The sequence below is a fragment of the Olea europaea genome, unplaced genomic scaffold (assembly GCF_002742605.1).
Source record: "Olea europaea var. sylvestris unplaced genomic scaffold, O_europaea_v1 scaffold1829, whole genome shotgun sequence".
NCBI classification, from domain to species: domain Eukaryota; kingdom Viridiplantae; phylum Streptophyta; class Magnoliopsida; order Lamiales; family Oleaceae; genus Olea; species Olea europaea.
Window position 1 is genome coordinate 71,872 of NW_019236053.1, and position 10,436 is coordinate 82,307.

The following is a 10,436-nucleotide window of genomic DNA, read 5'->3' on the forward strand; positions in this document are numbered from 1 at the left end:
ACATCTCTAAGGTCTTTTGTATCCCAAAGTGTCCCATAAGTCCACTACTATGAGCCTCTCTCACCAATAACCCTCGTATTGAACAATTAGGCACACGTAGTCTATTTTCCCGAAATAAATAACTCTTGTGCTTAAAGAATTTGTCAATAGCCTTCTTATCACAAGATTCATAAATTTCAGAAAAATCTAAATCCTTTCCATACAATGCCTTAATGTGTTCAGAGCTAAGCAATTTAGAATCAAGAAAATTTAGCAATGTATACCTTCGAGACAATGCATTTGCCACTATATTTTCTTTACCTTGCTTATACTTGATGACGTAGGGAAATGTTTCAATGAACTCCATCCATCTGGCATGCCTCTTGTTCAACTTTTCTTGACCCTGCAAATACTTCAATAACTCGTGGTCAGTGTGAATAACAAATTCTTTTGGCCATAAATAGTGTTGCCAAGTCTCCAATGCTCGCACAAGGGTATACAACTACTTATCATATGTTGGGTAATTCAATGCTGCTCCACTCAACTTCTCACTGAAATAGGCTATCGATCTTTTGTCCTCCATTAAAACTGCTCCAATACCTATTCCTGATGCATCACACTCAATCTCGAAAGTTTTATTAAAGTCAGGTAACGCTAAAATAGGTGCCTTACATAATTTTTCCTCAATCATTATAAATGCATGCTCCTGTTCATCGCCCCAATGAAACCCCACACTTTTTTTAACGACCTCTGTAAGTGGTGTAGTGATCGTGCTAAAGCCTTTTACAAGTCTCCTATAAAAACTAGCCAATCCATGGAAGCTCCTAACTTCAGTTATGCTTTTAGGTGTAGATCAATCTTTAATAGCTTTAATTTTCTCATAGTCCACTTCAACCCCATTAGCACTAACTAAAAATCCTAGAAATACCACTTTATCCATGCAAAATGTACATTTTTTTGAATTAGCATGTTCCATTCTCAACACTACAAGCACACAACGAAGATATCCTACATGCTCGTCAAGATTTTTGCTATAGATTAAGATATCATCAAAATATACTACAACAAATTTTCCAATGAAAGCATGTAAAACATGGTTCATTAAGCACATAAAAGTGCTTGGTGCATTTGTGAGTCCAAAAGGCATAACTAACCATTCATACAAACCATACTTAGTTTTAAATGCAGTTTTCCATTCATCACCTTCCCACATGCGAATTTGATGGTACCCACTCTTAAGGTCAATTTTGCTAAAAACACATGTACCATACAACTCATCTAACATATCATCTAACCTAGGGATAGGATGACAATACTTTACGGTTATATTATTGATGGCTCTACAATCCACACACATTCACCATGTTCCATCTTTCTTTGGCACCAATAATACTGGAACTGTTCACAGACTCAAGCTTTCCTGAACATAGCATTTTCCCTTCAATTCCTCCACTTGCCTCTGAAGTTCCTTGGTCTCATCAAGATTACTCCGATAAGCTGGTCGATTCGGAATAACTGCTCTAGGTATGAAGTCAACTTGATGTTTGATTCCCCAAATGGGTGGCAATCCACTCATTATGTCCTCCGGGAATACGTATTGAAATTCCTGCAAAATAGTTTTAGCCAAACTAGGTTAGGGGGTGTTAGCTTCCTCAAAATTGAGGAGTGTTTCCTTGTACAACAATAAAAATATCTCTCTTTTCTCGATTATTGCTCTCCTCAACTCACTCTTTTTTGCAAAGAAATTTATTCGTGGTTTTTCTTTTCTCTCTTGTGGCTCCTCTCTCTTTTTCTCTCTAACAGCCACCCCACAAATTTCTCTCTTGCTCATTATTTCACAGATTTCTCTCTATTTTTCTCGCTCACACACTCTCACCTCTTCCTCATTCCTTAACTTGATTTGGTCCTCATGTACCTGCGCTGGTGTTAATGGTACAATAGTGATAGTCCTACCATCCTAGATGAAACTATAGTGATTTTTATACCCATCATGCCTAACTTTCCTATCATATTGTCATGGTCTTCCCAATAAAATATGCCCTGCTTGCATTGGTACTACATCCCACATTATTTCGTCCCAGTAACTACCAATTGATATGTTTATTAAAACCCTCCTATTAACCCTAACTTCTCCATTCTCATTTAACCACTGCAATTTATATACCCTCGGATGCTTCAACAAGGTTAAATTTAACTTCTCTACAAGTGCAACGCTAACGACATTTGTGCAACTACCACTATCAATAATTACACTACATACCATATTGTTGATGTGGCATCCAGTATGGAAGATGTTTTCCCTTTGTAACTTCGAGTTATCCGCCTTGATGTGAGTAGTAAGAGCTCTCCTTGCAACAAGTAAATCCCCAATGGCTCTTTCAATTTTTTCTCCATCACTAAACTCCTCCAAAGCTGGCATGTCATCATATTCACCTTCACTTTCACTTACCATCTCACCATTAACCCACAACACCATTGCCCTTTTATTTGGACATTGCGAAGCAATGTGCCCCGAACCCAAACACCTAAAGCACTTGATGTCTCTACTCCTTGATGGTTGGGACTCCGATTATGGTACAGTTTTACTAGCGCCTTCATCTTTTCCCTTTTGCCAATCATTCCTACCTTTAGGTACCACCCTATTACCTTTGTTATTATCCCGCCTTAGCTTCCAAGATGAATCAAAACCCGAAGCACCTATTGGTTGCCTAGTTGTCTCCTTCCTCTTCAATTGTCTCTCCACATGGCAACGTGCAACATGTCCTCTAATTCCACATAGTGCTGCAATTCAACGGCATTAGCAATCTCACTACTTAGCCCATTCAAGAATTGAGCCATAGTAGCTTCCCAATCCTCCACCACATTCACCCTAATCATAAACATCTCCATCTCCTAATGGTAATCTTCTACACTCTTTGACCCTTGATACAAGCTTTGTAACCTTTGATGGATTTTCCTATAATAGTGACTAGGAACAAATCGTTTCCTCATTAACGCCTTCAAATCATCCCAAGTACTAATTGGTCTCCCTCCATGCCTACGCTGTGAAGTAACCACCTGATCCCACCAAGACATTGCATAGTCAATGAATTCAAGAATTGCTAATTTCACCTTTTTCTCTTCCGAATAGTTAGGACACTCAAAGATCAATTCAACCTTCCTTTCCCATTCTAAGTACGCCTCCGGAGCACTTCTTCCCTTAAATTGCAGTATCATCATTTTTATATTTCCCAAGTTACCATCTACTTCATCTCCAACATTATGTTTAACCCGTCACTTCTATTCATTGTTCGTCCCAAATCAACATCATTAGCATCATAATCATCCATGTCACTATCATACTCCTCACGTCTTACCCTCCTAGGTTCTCGCCTACCCAATCCTCTAGCATTTGACACCTCAACTAGCTGCCCCTTACTAAGATTAACAATTGCATCTATTTGTGGCATCCAAGCTGCCCGTGTATAAACTTTTTCCTTCAAATCCCCAAGTACCATTTCAAAATGCCATATCATGTCATCCGAATAATTATTAGGATTGCCACATCGGCTTGAATTTGAATCTTCTCTTTCTCACATCATAAAACTAAAATTTTACTACCTCACCGATTTTTCACTCGAATATCACACAAATTTTAGCTTTTTCCCTCTATTAAACTCACCACTCTGCCTTTTACCACTCAATGCATTCTTTCAATGTTCCAAAGATCAATAATGAACTTAAAGGATTTAAAAACCCATGGAATTCCAACCCAAATGTAAATAAAAAATTGTGAAACCAAAAAGACTCGAAGAAGTTTAATGGAAGTAAGAAACTCAAGTAGGTTAGTACAAATTAATAATAATGAACAAATGTGACTCGACTAACTCAATGGAAATTAAAGAATTATAAAGAAATTGACTTAATGTTGAAATTAACCCAAAAATTGAAATGGAATGTGTTGGTAGCAATTGAACAAGATAATAATATAATATCCCCTTTTCTTTTTCTTTTTTGGCTTTGCTACATTTTTTTTTATTGCGCCTTTCTCTGGTTTTTTTTTTTTTTTTTTGGTAACTAAAACAACAACAACGCAATAACTACCAACGAATTAACGACTCAAACGAAGAGAAGGACAAGATGAACAACGATACTAGAACTAAGACTCAAATAACAAGAACATGAAGAACGAAGAAAGAAAAATTAACAAAATGCGGAAAAATTAAGAAACTAGACTCAACGAACAAAAACAAAAAGATATAACCTGTTAATTGGAGTCTATGCTCTGATACCAACTAATGCGAATCTCATAGTAGCATTGACTACGAAACTCACAGCAAGATTGTTCCAAAAACCTAGAAAAGCCCAAGTTAAGAGGTTTAGAGATTGAACCCCAAATTAGTGAACCAACAAACCAAGCAAGATCGTTGCTTGAAGGACCCCTTAATTACACAATCAAAGACTCTCACCTGAGTGGTAGAACACCACAATAATTTACAATCCTTGACAAGTTCAAATTGATCAATGAATAACGAAGAAGAAAGCTCAAAGTCTCACTCTATGAAAATTCTCTCAATTAATGTATAAAGTGTGCATAGTTACAATGAAAGAAATTAACCTATATTTATACTAGTTTCCAAAAAAACCTAAAATCTAGTAGAATTCAAAATTCATAGGTCAAAGATTACAAAAATCTTGCCAAAATTAAAAATCTAAAAAAATAAGAAAAATCCGGAAAAAGGAAAGTTTTGGCCAAATTTTGGCCTATGCGGCCGCATAGTATATTTATATGCGGTCGCATAGAAATAATAACTTATGATGCCCAATTTGTCTCGGCCTGGTTGCACGCGACCACAAGGAAGAAAAACTATGCGGTCACATAGTTGGTCTCGGTGGTAATTTCTTTGACCACTTGTATCAGTTGATCCACTTCGATTTCGCTCTCGACCCGAACATGAAAGTTGCTTCATTTTGCGTCCCAAACATCGTCTCATCAATGATTGCTTGAATTAATAATCCCATCGCTTGTTCATCCGCCTTGCTCTCTATCGTATCATCGGTTTGCTTTTGATTATCAAAGGGTCCCATTTCGTACTTGTCTTCGTCGAACTCGACTCCTGGATCACATCAACGTGGCATTGGTTTTCCATAAAATACACACTTGAGTTTGACTCTATTTTTTTATATCTTTAATTTCATAAGCTATCAACACGAAGAAACTCACACAAGATTCAGAGATAATTTCAGATATACTTTGCAGAAATTCGCAAGACTTGAACAGTGTACACAATTGTAACTGAAACAATAATATCTCAGTGTTTTGTGATCCGATTGCCATGAAATTTGAATAATATGTTCACAACTCATTATTCTTCAAATTCGATGTTATGATTAAATCCAACGATCTTTAGATGAACAGTAGCTAAATTCTTGCAAAAAAAAAATCTTTAATAAATGGTCCTAATATCATAATATATATTTTGGAACGTCACATTTTGTTTAATTGATTGTTATGCATATATTATAATCCTTACAGTGTGCATATTCAAATTTCGTATTCAATTAGCATGTTATAATTAATCACAACATAAAATATATTAGTTGTACATATTTAATGTGTTGTTCTCGAAGAAGCACATCGTTATACTATTCTGAAACAATGTTACCTTCTCCTTTAGAGCATTATATTACAATTTTAAGTTTCAGAAAAATATTGGCACATTGACTTGGAAAAGCATACTTTTGTATTAAATTAATATACTAAGCCCCTGTTTGGGGCACATTGTGTGTCTCATTAAAATGAAAATTCCAACTGTTGTACACAAAGTTGGGCCCCATACAAGTAGGAGTGGGCATTTGATGTGACCCAAGAGCCGAGCCAGAAGAAGGCAAGTGCGAGATGAGACACGTTGATAATCAAAGGTGGACCGATGACGCGATCGAGAGCAAAACAAGTGAAACAAGCGATGGGATTGCTCATTCAAGAAACTATTGATGGAACCATGTTCGGGACTCAAAATGGGATAAGTTTCGTGTTCAGGTCGAAGGCCGAAACAAAATGGATCAATGCGTTACAAGCAGCTGAAGAAGAGAGTGGGCAGTATAACCATACGGCCGTACACTACGACCGCATGACATGAGACCGAGAATTCAATGGCCGAAATTTTATTTCCATGCAACAGCACGAGTTATAACCATGCGACCGCATGGTTCATTTCTGGGAGCGATTTTCCTTTTTTTCGCGTTTTTCCTTATTTTACTAGAATTTCATTCTTAATCAAACTCCTACCATATTAGACGAATATTTTAGGAATTTTGTTAGATTATTAAAATTATATTTCCTTTTGACTTCTATTCGAGGATTAGTATAAATAGGAGAATATTTTTCATGGTAAAAACTTTTGACTTTTGCTTGAATAATATTATAGAGAGAGAAATTTATTCTTTCAATTTCTTGTTCTTCTTGAATAATCTTGGAACTTATCAAGATTCAATTTCTTGTGGCGTTCTAAACAATTGGATTGTGGGTTCTTTTAATTGTAATCAAGGGGTTTTAGGTTTTTCGCTAATATAGGGTTTCTTGGTTCAATTCTTGGGGTTCAAGATCTAAAACCGGGTTAGTATTGACATTCTTGGATTTTGCATCAATCTCGTTGTGGGTTTCGTAGTTTCCATTGCTACGGGGTTCGCATCAGTTGGTATCAAAACTTTGGCTCCAATTTAATCAGGTTATATCCTTTGTTTTCTAAATTTTTTCAATTCCTTGTGTTCTTGTGTTTAGAAGGTTTTCTTGATCTTTTGTTCCAAAAGTTTCATCAAAAATCTTCAAATTCCGTTTCTAGGCTCAATTTTCGCCCAAATCAGTTTTCGTTTTCTTTGTTGGTTTTGTTATTGATTTTCGAATCTCAAAAAAAAAATTTACTGTTCATCCGTATGGTACTATTCATCCGTACAGTAAAAAAAACTTGTTAAATATTATTGATCCGTCAAATACCAACTTTTATTATTCATTATCGTTTCTAAATTACTTGGACACATTAAATCATTCCATTCCTTCAATTCAAGTCAAGCTTTAAAAGTTTTCTTTGAGTCTTTTGTTACAATTATTGAATCATATCCGGTTTAGGGAATTCTACACGAATTGATTGATTGATTGAGTTCATTGATTGTTCCTAGAAGCAATTGTTGAAAGAACTGAGTGGTAAAAGGCAGAGAGGTGAGCTTAATAGAGGGTAAAAGCCCTTGTGTGTGTTTTCGAGTGACTTTTGGTGAGGCAGTAAAATAAAATCTTTAGTGTTAGGATGTCAGAAAGGGCAGAATCAAACTCAAGCTGACAAGGCAATAATAGCAATGTATCGGAGAATTTAGTGCAAAGGTTTGAGAGGGCGTTTGGAGATCTGAGAGATAGGTTGGAGAAGCAGGAGGCTTGGATGAATAGATTAGATACATCGGTGGCTAATCTTAGTCGGGGGCATCGAGTGGATGTATCCAATGTCAGAGGACCGGATAGATGGGAGCCTAGAAGGGAAAGGCAAGAGGAGTATGGATATGGGAGTGACATGGGCAAAGATGAATTTCACGGTGTTGAGATGGGAAGGATGAGGAATAGAGGCGATAGGTTCGACGAACGGGGTCGGAATGATCGCGAGGAGGAGTTGGATGGAAACTTGGGAAATATAAAAATAACAGTTCCTTCATTCAAAGGAAGGAGTGATCCCGAGGCATACCTGGAGTGGGAAAGGAAGGTTGAAATGATCTTCGAGTGCTATAACTACTCGGAGCAGAAAAAGGTGAAGTTAGCAGTTTTGGAGTTCAGTGACTATGCAATTTCATGGTAGGATCAAGTGATTACTTCACAACGTAGGAGTGGGAGAAGACCAATTAGCACTTGGGAGGAATTGAAGTCATTGATGAGAAAGAGGTTTGTTCCTAGCCACTATTACCGAGAGATCCTTCAAAAACTGCAAGGTCTATATCAAGGGTTGAAAAGTGTAGAGGACTATCATAAGGAGATGGAAATACTCATGATTAGGGCCAATGTGGTAGAGGATCGGGAGGCTACCGTGGCACGATTCTTGAATGGGTTGAATAGGGAAATTGCCAATGTAGTGGAGTTGCAACATTATGTGGAGTTAGAAGACATGTTGCATGTGGCTATGAAGGTAGAGAGACAGCTGAAGAGGAAAGGGGCAGCTAAGCAGCCGTTAGGAACTTCGATTGTTAATCCATCTTGGAAGCCAGGTTGGAACAACAACAACAACAACAAAGGTAATAAAGCTGTACCTAAAGGTAGGAATGAGTGGCAGAAAGGGAAAGAAGAAAGTGCTAGCAAAACAGCACCCAAAACAGATTCACAACCATCAAGGAATCGAGACATCAAGTGTTTCAGATGCTTGGGGTCAGGACACATTGCTTCTCAATGCCCAAATAAACGGGTAATGGTTTTGTTGGATAATGGAGAGGTGGTGAGTGAAAGTGAAGGAGAGTTTGAGGACATGCCTGCATTGGAGGACGTTGAAGAAGAAGAAAAATTGGAGTTTGCTATTGGGGAATCGTTGGTGTCAAGGAGAGCTCTTAACACTCAAGTCAAAGTGGATGATTCAGAGCAGCAGGGAGAAAATATATTCCACACACGTTGTTACGTCAACGATAAGGTATGTAGTATGATTATTGATGGTGGGAGTTGCGCGAATGTAGCAAGCACAACTTTAGTTGAGAAATTATGACTGGCATTGTTAAGACACCCTAGGCCTTACAAGTTGCAATGGTTGAATGAAAGTGGGGAAGTTAGGGTGAATAAAAGAGTTTTAATTAATTTCTCAATTGGGAGTTATAGTGACAAAGTAGTATGTGATGTGGTGCCTATGCATGTGGGTCATATTTTGTTAGGAAGACCATGGCAATATGATAGAAGGGTTACACATGATGGATATAGGAATCGTTATAGCTTTGTTAAGGATGGGAAGACTATTACTCTTGCGCCATTAACACCGGCACAAATGTATGGAGATCAAATCAAGCTGAAAAGTGAGGAAGACGAGAGAATAAGAGAGTCAGGAAAAAAGAGAGGCAATAGTGAAACCATCACTAAGAGAGAAAATAGTGAGGTGGCTGAGAGTGGAGAAAAGAGAGAGAAGCCACATGAGCGGAGAGAAAAGGAGTCAGTTGAGAGGAGAGAAAAAGAGTCAGCTAAGTAGAGAGAAAAGTCAAAGGTCAACTTCTATGCAAAAGAGAGTGAGCTAAAAAAGGCTATGAGCGATAATAGGCAAATGATATTGTTAGTGTACAAGGAGTCCCTTCTCAATTATGAGGATCATAATGAGGATTCTAACACATCCCTCCCTAGTTTGGTTAAGTCTTTATTGCAGGAGTTTGATGATGTGTTTCTTGAGGAGATGTCAAGTGGATTACCACCATTCAGAGGCATCGAGCACCAGATTGACTTTGTACCCGGAGCTATCATACCGAATCGACCAGCTTACCGAAGCAATCCCAAGAAGACGAAGGAGCTTCAAAAGCAAGTGAAGGAGTTAATGAGCAAATGTTATGTCAGGGAGAGCATGGGTCCATGTACTGTACCTGTTTTGCTGGTGCCTAAGAAGGACGGGACTTGGAAAATGTGCGTGGATTGCCGAGCTATCAACAATATCACGGTAAAGTATCGTCACCCAATACCTAGGCTAGATGATATGCTTGATGAGTTGCATGGTGCTTGCATTTTTAGTAAGATTGATCTTAAGAGTGGGTATCATCAAATTCGCATGCGGGAGGGTGATGAATGGAAAACGACATTTAAGACTAAGTATGGATTGTATGAATGGTTAGTTATGCCGTTTGGACTCACTAACGCACCGAGCACTTTTATGAGTTTAATGAACCATGTTTTGCGTGCTTTTATTGGAAAATTTGTTGTAGTTTATTTTGATGATATCTTAATCTATAGCAAAAACCTAGATGAGCATTTAGAACATTTAAATTGTGTGCTTGTTGTGTTGCGAAAGGAACAACTATATGCTAATTTCAAAAAGTGCACATTTTGCATGGATAGAGTTGTTTTCCTAGGATTTGTGGTTAGTGCTAACCGGGTGGAAGTCGATGAAGAAAAGATAAAAGCTATAAAGGAATGGCCAACACCTAAGACTATAACTGAAGTTAGGAGTTTTCATGGATTGACTAGTTTTTATAGGCGATTTGTAAGAGATTTTAGCACCATCACCACACCGTTGACTGAAATAGTAAAGAAGAGTGTAGGTTTTCATTGGGGAGAATCTCAAGAAATTGCATTTAACACCATTAAGGATAAACTATGTAAAGCACCTATTTTGGCATTACCAAATTTTGATAAAACATTCGAGATTGAGTGTGATGCATCAGGAATAGGTATAGGAGCAGAGTTAATGCAGGAAAGGAGACCTATTGCTTACTTTAGCAAAAAGTTGAGTGGGGCAGCATTGAATTATCCGACATATGACAAGGAG